The sequence below is a fragment of the Cinclus cinclus genome, chromosome 2, assembly GCF_963662255.1.
Source record: "Cinclus cinclus chromosome 2, bCinCin1.1, whole genome shotgun sequence".
NCBI classification, from domain to species: Eukaryota; Metazoa; Chordata; class Aves; order Passeriformes; family Cinclidae; genus Cinclus; species Cinclus cinclus.
This window is the reverse complement of record NC_085047.1, coordinates 27,664,003-27,677,671: the sequence shown is the minus strand read 5'-3', so window position 1 is coordinate 27,677,671 and position 13,669 is coordinate 27,664,003.

Sequence of the window (13,669 nt, the reverse complement as noted above, 5' to 3'; positions counted from 1 at the left end):
GGGCCTTGGATTTCTAGGATGCACTGCCTGCTCCTTCACTAAGAAGGCAGCAAACTAACCACAGCTGCTGTGGGTTTGACCTGTCTTGACAGGCAGTGAGACATTGCAGAACAATGTGGCAGAAGATAACTTTTAACCTTAGCTGTGCCCAGGCTGATTCTGTTTCAGTTAAATGGAAGAGTAAATATCGTGGGGCCACAGCTAAGATTTTTCAACCTCCAAACATTAATGGTCATAGAAGTATGAGACTGTAGTGATGAAGTTAAAATTCTTAAGTATTTGTATGTGGAAAACATTCAGGCATATATGGCAACAGCTAACTTACTTTCCCAAACAAAGAGCAGGAGGAGACTGTATAGAAAATGTGGTTGACTAGGGAAAAAAAATGCCTCAGTGAAAAATGGGAGTGGTCAGCAAAGAAATCTACATTGCAGAGGTTACAAAGTTTAGAGAAAAGGACACGTCAGTCAGCAGAAATCCAGGTGAGATATACCTGGCAGAGCTGCTGAATGAAGTTCTTTGTAGAGGAAAAAAGAACAGGCAAGGCATCAGACCTCTGTGCAATGTAGATAAGATCAAGGCTTGCTTCAGAAACCAGAAGTTTTGCTTCATTTTACTGGAAAGATGGTGCAGAGGAAGGGGATTTCAAGTTGATGGTTAAAAGTTTCTGGAAACACAAACGATCTCATCAAAGGTCAAGGCAAAATTTGCAAGGTTTGGTCAGATCAGGTGCCTAGAGACACATCAAGTGGTAAATCCAATAGCGCTGAAATACAATCAACCTGTGCAGATGGAGGTTAGATGGGTACCAGACAGTTGCCTAGTATCAACAATTTTACCTAAATTTAATTAAGGAACAAAAAAAGGGAGGTAGTTACAGACCCAAGAGCTTAGAACAACTTTTCTTTTTATCCTGGAACAAAATAGGAATAATTAAAGATATGGAACTGCACAGACAGTGAGAGAAAATTTGATGTGGCTGTATGAAAGGTAGAGTGTTTATTATTATTTTGATATTTGGGTAGGAGAAGAAATAATTTTTAAAACACTGATTATGTGGTATATGAAAGATATCTGGGTTTCACAGTGGGTGACTGGGAACTTGTGAAAGCAAGGGAGTGCAGGGATACACACTTGAACTCATAAGAGGGCAACAAATTGCTTAATGAAGAGATCCTGAAGCATAAAGTTGAAGGCAATTGCTAGTGAAATTCCTTGGAGACTGGTATTGGCACCAGCTAATTTCATCTCCTCACTGACGACCTTGGAGATAAAATGTAAACCTTTGGAGAAGAGACAAAACAAAGAGTCATTGCTGATATGGAGAAAGGGAAAAATACCTTCCAAAAGAGTTGGAAAAGGAAAGAGAAATTTTTAACAAGTGGAAAGAATAGCACTAGAATGATCTGGACAAAAAGCGAGGTGATGGTAGAAGTCAGGACGGTCTTTGCTTTTTTTAGCCTAGCAAAAGGAATGTTAAGAGGGCATATGATTGCTGCCTATTAATACATCAAATGGGTAAATCCCAATGAAAGGGAACTGCTATTTCAGCTAAAAGGCTGAAGAGTACTGGCATGAGAACATTCATGCATCACCTTCTTAAAATAGAGGTTAGATACTAAGAGGTCATTCGAACCACAATAACAAAGAGGCTTCCTTCTAGCCACATGTAAACTGTTTTCAGACATATGCCAGAAAAAACAGCTCTGGAGACAAGTTCTCTCTCTCCCTTGAACAATCTCAAACAAGTTTAAGCCCTTCCTTCTGCTCTGTTGTAGGAAATGTTAGCTAAGCCAAGCTGTAAGAAATCTGTAATTCCTGCTGCAGGTCAATCCTCTCCTGCTCTCCAAACATCATGGATTCAAGGTCATGGTTTCTTGCCCAGCTTCACATGAGCTATGAAGTACAGTCCCTGGTCTCATTGCTCCTGTGATTTGAATGCATAGGTGGCTCCTGTTAGCATACAGAAGAAGTTTCTGTGCTTACTTTCCCAAAAATGTGCATATTTGGCACAGCTTTCACCACTGTGCACTCCCTGATACTGGTGGGGATGTTACCACAGCTCCTCCAGACAGTATTACATGAGGTAAGGGAAATAAACACATATGGGTGAAGCAGGATGTCTTGCACCCCTAAACATCCTTTATTTTCCCTTTTCATTTTTCTCCTGAACTTACACTACCTATATATGGAGTCACCTGGCTCACCACTACTGTCAAAAAACAACACTCCATGATCCAAACCCCAGAGAAGAGTCTGAGCTGTGTTTCTGAGCTGCCTGTAGAGACCTCGCAACAGACCTGTGCTACCTGGCATCAGACAAAGCCCTAAGGGGAAAAATAAGTTCCCAGGAAAGATAAGGATTGAGGAGAACATTGGACATAAGCCCCTTGTTGTGACTGATGTGGTCAACTCCACCTGTTCAGCTTCCACTCAGAAATGTTCTTCTTTTGTTCAAGGAACTGCTCCTTGAGGTTGTGCTAGCTTGTACAAACTTGACCTGGAAACACAAATTCCAAAAAAAGATTTGAAATCACTTGACTGGAGGCATCTCCCAGTGGAGTGACCTGTGTGCAGACACTGTGGCCAGCATGTGATGCTCCTGCTGAGGCCTTTTTTTGCATGAAAACTAGAGCTCAAGCAATGGCTCCTGTGTTGACTTCTCCATGTGCTGCTGTTTGATGACCTCAGAAGTTGAAAATTATTTCCCTGTTTTCTGAAAGGAAGACACTGAAATATCAGCTTCTAACCTAATGTACTATACTGCTTTTTCCAGGTTCCCTTAGGGAAAAATGACACTTCAGATTTCTTGTAGAGCACTAGAAGATGTCTGCCTGTGTCATTATCTCCATGCACTATTCTGCTTGTCCATGCAAGACCACAAAATCACTTTGCAAGTGGATGTCTGTGTATCTGCCTCTGAATATGTCTTTTTGTATGTCAGAACCTGCATGCATCAGGGCATAGGTCCTCTTTTGTATCTGTGTATATCTCTGTGCAGGTTCAACTCTCCGTACCAAAGACATGAAAAAGGTAATGGGGGTGAAATGCTTATGCTGACAAGTTAAAGAGTTAAGTTAAAGAAATGTGACTGGAATAATCCTGTTGCTCTAATAGCTCAGACTAGAACTGTTCAGAGTGCACAGATGGTGAATGCTGGGATCACATCAAATGTTCTTGCAAGTGCAAGATCACATCTCAGGTCTTCAGATATTGCACCACTGTTCATGCTCTCTCTTTGCAACAGGGAGATGCTGGGAGGTGAGACCTTCACACCCTGGTGGGGGGGTGACAGAGAGCTCACCAGTCGGAGTGTGGCTGAATGTGGGAAGTGTGTTTTCCAGCTGAGTTCCTTGTCTGGGAGAGCTCTGCCACCCAGCACAATGCCTTGCATCCTTCCTTCTGCCAGATGTTGGGCACAGTCACTTGCCAAAAATCATCGGCTGAGAGGCTGCCACTTCTAGAAAAAGCATGCACCACAGGCTGGGGTTACACCAACAGCCAGAACTTGCCCCTTTTCAGGCACTGGCCAAGCCTTCTAAAGTCTCTTCAGCCATGTGCAGGGAGGAAGAGGTCACCCTGATGATCACCAGCTAAGACTCACTACTACCAGCTCCCTTTCTCCAGTGCTCATCTGCCAAGAAAGATGGGGGACCAGAGTGCCCAAAGGACAAGTCCAAGAGTGCTGAGGGTACCAGAGAGGTGAGCAAGGAAGTTATAGGAGCTCTCTGTATGTTCCAGGTATCCTGTGGACCTGCTGGCTCAGGGCTTGTGGTCATGTTTAGTACCAACAGACTTCTGGAAGCACACAATTCCACCAAGTGATAAGGAAATGAGCTTTTGGCTGCACCCTCCATGGAGGGCTCCAGTGCACAAGAGAGACATCTCCCATGGGGCTGGGGTGGCTGAGGTCCTGATGGGAGCTGGCCAAGGCATGTCTGCTGTAGCTGCAGTAGTCTTAAAACATGCACTGTTCCAACACGCCTATGAGCAACTTGTGGGAGATGAAGGAAAGAAGAGAGCCCTTTGTCACTGCGCTGGGAACAAAGGCTGGTCTGTGAGCCCAAGAGTGATACTGACCCAACCAGCATCAGCTGACGCTGTTTCTTCCGTCACACTGACAATGCACAGTTGCAGGGTTTCTTTCCCTGTGAGGAAAATGGGATTTAGTGATACCATAACTTAGTCAAACAGCAGCCAAGATACCAATTCAAGTCCCGTTCAATGGATGCAACATTTGCTTTGTGCTGTTTTTCTTCCGCTTCCTGTATTTTGCACTAAGCCTCATCGCGTCTCCCTTTTTCTCTGTAGCACAAGCACCACAAATGCACGCACAAAATTTCACTCCTCTCCCTTCTATTCACCTCCTATTTTGGAGGAAACAGCTGCATATTTATATTGCTGGAAAGATCAAATATTTTTGCCAACACAGCTCTCAGAGAAACAAAGAGTGTTAACCACCAAAACCACCACTGGTGTGCATCAGCTGGGTCATGTCCGCCCAAATGAATGGGACAGTGCACCTTGCTCTTTCAGGCTGCCAGGATCTTGGGTAGACACTGGATCAGGGTCTTTCAGTACGTTTCCTCTGGGGCTGGGAGAGAGGCCACAGCCCATCCCTGCTGGCAGCTGGTCTTGGCAGGGAGCACAAGCAAGGAAGCCAGGCTGTGGAGCGACACTTGGTTGCTGGCTGGTGTTGCCATTAGATAACCATTGATGGCTTGTGCTGCCGTTATATAACCCCTGGAACAAGAGCCAGCCAGTAGCTCCATGTGCAGGACCTAGCTGAGGTGAGCTGTCCCTGCCCTTGCCCCACCCATCCATGCTGAGCAAAAGGGTGCCTTCCCCTGTCTACTGAAAAACTAAGTCCTGATCCTGTGGCTCCCAATGGCAGGGTCCCAGGCAGCTGGTGGTGTGAGGGAGAGGGGGCAGGTCACAGGGTCATGTGTCTGCAGTGTCTTTGTGGCACCTGTAACAGTGCATGCTTTGTGCACAGAAGCAGGTACTGAACTACAACTTCCCTTTTCTCTTGAGCTGCTATCCGGGTGTTATGATCACTCTCTGAAGTTTCCTCTCCATCACAGATGTGCCTAGTGTCTGCATGGTCCAGAGGAAGGCATGCTGGTGGCCTAGATTTTCTCTCTGTCTGCAAGCCACTTGCTTAACAGCTTCCCTTTGGAGCATATTCCTGTAAAATCAGGTTAGTTCTGGCTGACTCTCTGAAGTTCTAAGAGGTTGGCCACAGCTAGAGAGATGCGCTGGGATGTGTACAGCTTGAGCTGGGAAGCTGCTCAAGGATCTCTCTTGTTCATGAATTCAAGGGTAAACCAGTGTCCAGGCTGAAGCCAGGGAAAAAAATCTTTGTTTTTGCCAGCTAGGGAAGAATTACGGGAACGTGACTTGGTTGCCCAGGATGTCATCTGGCAGATCTAGTCCTGCTGTTGTAAGGAGCTGGGAACTGGCACTCCTGTGCTTACATGCTTTTGTTTGGAAAAGTTCCCATCAGTTAGAGGTGCTGGGAAGGATTTCTTGGGACAGAGAAGGGGCAGAGTCTGCATGTAATAAACAGAAAGGTGCCTCCTTATTGACCACAGGCAGGCCTCTGTCCTGCAAATTAATAACTGAATTATTGAGTAATCTCTGATGGTCACACAGTGCTGGACATTCCAAGAGAACATCAGAGCAGAAGATTGGAGGTCTTAAAGTCCACAGGAGCTCTGGGAAGCAGCAGAGGAAGATTCACTGCTTCACACAGTGCTTGCACAAAGTGTTTAAATAAAAAGTGATTAAATAAAAAGATCTTGAGAAACAGTCCTATTTCTTACCTTGGCTGGCTCTGATGTGCTTGATAGGTTTGGTAGTTTTAGGGGAGGAGAAAGGAAAAGAGGAGCATAGCCAGCTCCCTTAGAGGAGACCAGCCCATGGCTGGAACTGAAAACAAGGACTGCTGGAGAGCCAGAATTAACCCTGGCTGTGCCAAGCAACACCGTGCACCCCCCCCAAAAAACGTGGCTGTGCCTGGGTGAATAGTGTCCTGAAACTGTTTGCAGAGCTAGGAATCCACAGCACTGCAAGAAAGGGAGCAAAGACCTGCAGAGCAGTGTGGAGAAAGGATGACTGCACACAGACCTGTGGGCCCAGCACAGGCCACTCAAGCCATGAAAATCTGAACGTGGCTAGATACAGCTGATGCTGTAATATGATAGTGCATGAGACTGGCTCCAGTTCAGTGGGGCTGTGGTAGAGCACACAGCACAGAAGAGATTCAGTTTTGATGGCTGCTGATGTCTATCATTGCCTGTAAAATGGAGGAATAGACAAAATGGGAAATTATCCTGCTTATTCTGTAAAAGACCCCAAAAAGGGCCTAAACTGGCTCAGAAGCTTGCTACATAGCTCATCTCCCAGAAACCCTGCTATCATACTGTCAAAGAAGCTTTCCAGTGCAGGGCAACTATGAGTGTGAGGTCATGTGCATGAATAGACACAGATTACAGACATTGTACAGATGTATGTCTGTATAAATGTGCATGTTTGCATATGTATGCATGTATATATGGCATACAGAAATCTCTTTCAAAGACCCTTTCTGAACAGCCCTAGAATCAGTGACAGCCCCTGAGGGGTGTGCTCTGTGCCCTGGGAGTGAGGACACTACAAAAGGGGAGCCCCTGGGGCGCATAGCCAAGGCAGAGCAGAGCAGCCCAGGGTAAATTGAAGCCAGCACTGCCTGGCCAAAATTAACATGGTTGTTGTGTTGTTGCCTAATCTGTAGGATTCATCCCAGGAAGTTCTGAAAAAGTCTCAAACTGTGGTATGCTCATGTGGAGGGCAGAGCAGCACCTTGCTTGAGTTAACAGTACCATCACGTGTTAACCTAGGCAGGAGTGTGCTTTTGTCACCATTATCACCAGGGTGTGAGTGCTTACTGGAAAGCTTCCTTATCCTGGAGTGCAAAATCTAAAGGGAAGTAGTTGGATTGTGTCCTCAGTTCCCCTGCCTTTGGCACACATAACTGAGCTCCCCAAATATTGCTTTAGCGGAGAGTTGGACACAGAGCAGTGACACCAAGCCCAGCTTCGTGAAGTTCAGCATAAAGGAAGAATAGCAGTAAAAGCATCCTTGAGCCTTGGCCAAAATCCGCCCGAGAGGAAACTTCAGGTGCCACTTCTGCTGGGAGGTTAGGACAGCATGCTCAAGGTCAGATTCCTGTCAGAAGCAGCTCTGCTGGCTGCAAGATGATCTCCACGTTGAGTCTGAAATGGTGGTGGTGGGGCCCAGATGCAGATGCACCTCCACTTCATCCAGCACTGCCAAAAGTGTGGAATTTTTTCTCATGCAAACCATAAAGCTGGGAAGCATCGTGATCATGGATATAGCTTTCCTCAGTAGAGAGGGTCGTCCTCTTGCTGTGAAGAGTTGGGGAGTTAGAAGGAAAACATGGCCTCTCCTGTTGCCATGCTGGTTGCCACTGATGGCTGCCGTGCTCTGGCTGTGCCCTTCTGCTCCAGCTCCAAGTCTGCATGCTGGCTGTATTGTTCCTGAAATTTAAAGTTTTTCTGACCAGCAGGGAACCACCAAAGAGTGTGTTCAAGATAAAGACAAGTTTACGTTGTTTGTGGAAGAGGAGGTCAGACTGGATCCAAGGAGTGGAGGAAAGATCTGGTTTGAAGTTCATTAACTTCATTTAACTCAGGGTGGGTCAGAGCCTTGAATGTGCAAGGCAGAAAAGAGATTAAGTGAGGAAGAGTGGAAAAGGTAAAGCCACAAATATTTGAAGGCCAGGAAGAGAACATTCTGCTCAGCTGCCTAGACAGAGGTTTATGATTATTTCCTATGCAGCTCAGTTGTGTTATCCACTGTGAAAAATCATTGGCCGTGGAGACATCTGATAAGAACTGAGCTGGCATCAGTTGGAAGAACAAAATGTCAAGAATGCATCACACTGCACCCCCACTTTTACCAGCAGGCAGGACATTGGTCTGGGAACAGTGTGTTGCTCACCCTTATCTCTAATTGCCCTGCTTGCCTAGCTTCTTTACTGCTTCCTAATGAATGCAAATATGATGTTTTGAGATTTGATCTTCTTCTAAGAACCCCTTCCCTTCCTACCTCTCACTCTCTAACCTGCGTTCCCTAATGCATGGCTTTGGTTTGTGAGGAGAGGTCTAGGAAGCTGGAAATTATGAGTACAGAAGAATACCTCTAATTTGGCTAGCTCTATACTCCTGTGCCAAGGGTGACATAGCTTTCCCCACAGGGCAGATAAAGATTGCCATTTATGCCAAAATCTATCTGCTCCCAAGTGCTTTACAGCAAAGCAAAGCAAAAATCCCTTTCCTCACTTATTTTGGCAAGAAAGGGGATACAAACTGTGGGTTGCTGAAGAGCCTCAGCCTACACAATGACTGTCCAGGATACATAGGAGATGTCAGGAACAGGCACCAGGAGGAGAAACAGCTTCAAGGGGAACCAATGGGCTGAGGTGAGACACATTTACAGAAGCTCAAGGGCTTTTCTTCTGCCCATGCCACATCTCCTTCCATCAAGTTTACCCCTCACCTCTGCGGGATTGGAGACCTGCATCACCAACACACTCCGTGGGTGCAGAAGCTTATCCCACAGACGTGTGAAGAGCTGTTTTTCTAACAGTAACACACACATGGCATCTGAAGACACTTTTGTTCCTCAGTAATGCGGAACAGGCCTTGTTACGGTGGAATCACTAATGTTAGCCTGAAATTCAAAGAGGGACTGACCTCCCTTTTGCTGCTCAAGATTTGATAGTTGTGAAGCTGTGAAAGAAAAGGCTATTCTTTACTCCTTACTTTCTCAAGCTTGACTGTAGCAGGGTGTCTTTCTCAAGACTGGCTTGGGAGGCTTTTCTTCCCCCACCACTTGTGAGCCATCACATACCTATGGACCAACAAGGCATGTCCTAAACTGCTGCTCGGATCTTCTGGCAATTCAGTTGATTCCTGCGAAGCCCTGGGTAGAGTACACGTCTCTCCTGTGTTGTTGGACACACAGTGCAATACCTGTCCCTAGGGACTGCTGCATCCTTCCCAGAATGCTGCTGGAGGGTATCCAGGGCCAGATCCCTGATCTCCCTTAGGGCACAGCTGGGATGCTGAGCTGCTGGGGCTCAAGCCCCAGTGACACCCTGGGAGCAAGAACATTGCTGAGCTTTCCCTAGACAGCAGGACAAGCCTATTCAAGCCTGAAAGGTGGTCAGGCAAAAGAGCATTTATGTAGCTGTATTTATACAGCTGTAGCTATAAGACATCTGTGCATGTATTTGAACAGCTAGATCTTGCCTGAGTGTTCAGGTGTTATTTCACTGATATGAGTGAATATAGGACTGTCCTTAAGGACAACAAGAACAGAAAATTCTGTTGTGGTTGTTACATACCACGTGTGTGTGTTCTTGGGAGGGGGGTTCATGGATGTCAGCTGAGAATCCAGCAAACCCATGCATGCAGCTCTGAGTGGAGAGCTTCATGTCAGGGGTAACTCAAGGTTAAGATGCTGAAAACAGGAAGGGGTTCTGGGTCCTTCTTCCAAATTTGGTTGTAATTTGGGGATCTCACCCATGGCATGAAAAGGGTGACACCAGTGCAAGTTCCTTGATTCCAGTAATGACGTGTGGGAGTTTAAAAATGTGGATGAGTTCAGGCAGCTGATTACAAAAACACACTGAAATCCAGAATGAAAAAGAGGAAGACTCAGGCAAACTGTAGCTATCTGACTGCTTCCAGAGGAGGTAGTGAGGACTCTGCCCTGACTGCTGTGTCTGTGACCAAAATAGATCTTCCCCAGCAGATCCTGAGGGTGGTCATACCAGTATTAAGTTTTCTTTGTTTGCTATCATACCTTCATTATTTCCAGGTGATCACACTGTTTCCAGTAGCTTGATCTGACTGCCAGGAGTTCAGCTGAGCTGTTCTGACCCCTGGCCTGTGGTAATTAGAAGGCTTTGCTGGAAGCCTTCAAGTGTTATCTGTCGCTTTGGGAGTGATTTGTCCAAGATGGTCAATTTTCACTGTGGAGGAGAAGGAAGGTTACTTGGAAATGTTTCCTCCAAGGAAAAACTCCCTTCATTTCTATTTTAATCTCTCTGGGGATTAATTGCCTCCTAAAAAAACCCCTGGAAGATCAGAAAAGTAAGAGCATCAGGCAAGCACATGTGATAAGGATAGGCTGGGGACAACCATGTTTCAGACTGGCTGCTGTACAGACTTGCTTTTATAAAGTACTTTGACTTGATTTAGAAAGTACTTCGTAAAGGGTAAAAAACAATTTTAAAGGAACAGAAAAACATCCCTGGGTGATTAGCTGTAGATACAATTTTAAAAAACAGCAAAAAATACCCTAACTGGAAAGAAAAAGCCCAGCTGTCTGCTGAGCACTACCTTTCCCTTCTCCTCTGCCTGGGGGCCCAGCTCTGTCTGCTGGGGCAGCATGGAGCTGTGGGAAGACTATTCTCAGCCATTTCAGGTTGTAGCTTGACAATGTGATAAACCTCCTGCCATCAGATCAACGCCCACCAGATCAGATCAAGACCCCAGCCATGCCATACACAGGGCAGATAAGTATAAACTCGTTGGTTCAAAATACTTTTTGAGTTTTTGAGAGTTTTTGAGACAATAGCTTGAGACAATGTCTGTGCTGTGCTGCACCAAAGATACTTGTGGATAGACTGGCAGGCGTTGTATGAATGAAGGGTTTCATGAGGTTATGTAAAAACTAAGTCACCAAGGAGAGTCACAACCGAGCTGGGTGAATTTATCTGGGCAAGGGTCACCACCAGAACTTTGGCCACTGCTCTTGCTAGCTGTGTGGAGCTGCTTCCTCCACAACAGTGCTCCTGTTGACTTCTTGGCTGTCCCCCCAGACCCAGCTCCGTTTTGTTGTGAAACCCAACACTTGTATCCTATGTCCAGCAGGTATGAAGACCAAAGTAAATAAGCCTCAATAGAAACCACACTTGTTAGGGACAGAATGCGTGTTAGATTTCGTAATTCACCTTGGGACTTGCTTGCCAAAGGCTGCTCTGAGCCCATTAGCACTGGTGCTTATTTTTAGCCTTGATTCCTGTCTGTGGGTCCTAGTCCATGAATGTGACACTGTCAAGAATCCCTTTTTTTTACCCTTTAACATTTAAAAACCAGTTGTGGGGTTTCTTCTCCTGGCTGTTCAATGTCCTCTGCCACAGTGAAGGGAAAAGCTGAGCTGCTGTGCCTGTGGAGAGGTTTCCCATTCCCCATGGCTGACAATTTTCTAAACATCCCTGATTATCCAGCTTATTTCAGCACATCAGGTATCCAGTTAAGCAAGCACATAGGACATGGGGGTGCTGGCTAGGCAAACCTCTGGGAGGTGACAACTTTCCCAGGCATGCTTAGGAAGCACAGCTGTTTTCCAACTATAGTTGGAAAGTTCTGGTGGCATTTAATGGGAGGGTTTTTCATTATCTCCTTCCTGATCAGATCTCCCCTCTGGGCTGTTTGAACTGGCTGTTTTCCAGACAGCAGCATAAGCCTCCCAGAGGCAGAGGAAAAGTTCTGTGTACCATGCAGGAAAATGTGGGGCCTACTAAAGTAAAGGGAAGCACGTAAATGCAAGATTCTACAGCTGCTGTTATCAGAGCTGGGCAAATCAGCCATATTTTTTTCCCAGCTGCATGCAGTCAGAGGGCTTAAAGGTTCATGCAAGTGAAGATGTTACTGTGCTTGGAAAGCCAGATGGAAGAAGCAGGGAGCTAGATGATCTCATGGGAGCAAATATTAGTGCAATGAAAGGGATTTCTATCCTTCCATATAGGGACTAAACACTTTCCACAGATACAGACCTTCTGCCATACTTTTCATCAGCAAAGCCCAGGAGTCCAAAGGCCCTTGGGGTGGCACATGGAGTGATGGGGAAAGAGGAGGGCTGCAGAGACTGGAGGACAGGTGAGGTAGAGGAACAAAGCAACACCTGAAACAAGTGCAGGAAGGATCTGAGCAAGCCTGCAACAGTGAGCTGTGGGAGAGCACAGAAGGGGCTCCAAGCATTGGTGCAGTTTAGGAGCTGATGGAGTAAGAAGCTATGAGTATAAGCTATGGAAGGTCCCTGAGATGCATGTTCAAAGCCTACCCTGGGAAGCCTATCAACAGAGCTTTACTGAAAATAATTGTTTATACATTTTCATCTAATTGGGGTTAATCTTCTTTCTAGTTCTGCTAATCAGATGGTTCAGATGCCTAGTAGGTTGGAGGGGGATGTTTTGCTCTCCTGTTTTCAAGGCCATGGAGTCAGGGGCAAGTGAGCACTGTGGTAAGGCTCAGAGCTGCCTGCTGTCAAGTCTGACAGAAAAGTGCTTTATCCCTAGAGGAATGGTGCTGGGGAGCAGGTCCCCAGGAGAAACTAGTGCTTTTCCTCTTGCTAATTGGCAGATTTTGTGAAAATGAAGGATTACTGGGGGGAAAAAAATACCTCTGCAAGAGCCCAGCACTGAGCAAGGTAACTGCTCTGTAGAGGGCTGCTGAGGCTCCCACACCCTGGTGGGTACCATTCCCAGCTGGCCCTATGCCCTGCCCTCCTCCTTCTGCCTCAGGCCCCCACCTCCAGCAAAGGATAAGCACGATTCTGGCACAGATATATAGTGTCCATCCACTCAGGCAGTGATGCTGTTTCAGGTTTCCTTGCTGGGTGGTGAGTCATGGGCATCTCACGAAAAATCTTCCGTATCACTTTAGCCTAAAGGAGATGGGTGTCGCCATCACAAGCCCATCCTGCCCTTTGAGGGTGGGAAAAAAGTCAGGGTGAGCTCAGCCATGTGATGAGAGCTCACTGTGCTAAAGGGAAGCTGCTGTAAATGCTGTCTCTAATTACTTATCTTGTGAATATTGACTAGCACCTAGAGCCAATATAGAACACCCATCCTCCATTGCCTTCTCTACCATGCTGGTCCTGGTTACCTGCTCCCTTTCCCCAAGCATTAAAGCCCCATTCACCCCACTCACAGCTCCCTCAGCTCCTTAGCCAGGCAAGGATGTCAGAGGGCAGTGGGATGAAACTTTCCTTTAACGTTAGTCAGTGCTTGTCCAGACTTGGCTTCAGGGTAGCTTTCTTTTGGAAGATGACAACTAAATTAGTGAGTCACAGCATGAAGTGCAAATGTTCCTGGACTGGTGTAAGATGTCCAGGTGAGGTGGAACTCCTGAGCAGCAACTGTAGCCAAAAAGCATTCCTACAAGATGCAGTTGGAGCTGTCTGGAAAGGAGCCTCAACTACAGTGCAGCACAAGGACAGCCCAACAAGGAGTTCTGGGGGCCACAGGGCAGGAGTTCAGCTCTGGCCTTGATGTTTGGAGTGGCAGCTGGACCTTCAGGGGTCCCTCCTCACCTACACCTTTGAGGCTTAGTAAGAAGCCCACTGCTAAGGCTATTTAAAGCTGAAATGCCAGGGACAGTAACAGCATTTTTTTTCCCCAGCATTTGACAACCAACACTGATTTTGCAACTTCACTGCTGTGGGTCTCAGGGACTGACCAAACTGCTTAAGGAAGTGTAATGCCAGAGACAAGGAAGTGTCACACCTGGGTGGATTGTCATTTCTGCATCACACCTCAGTTATCACCAGATCCAGTAACATACATACCACCTTTTATCTTCTTCCCTTAGTG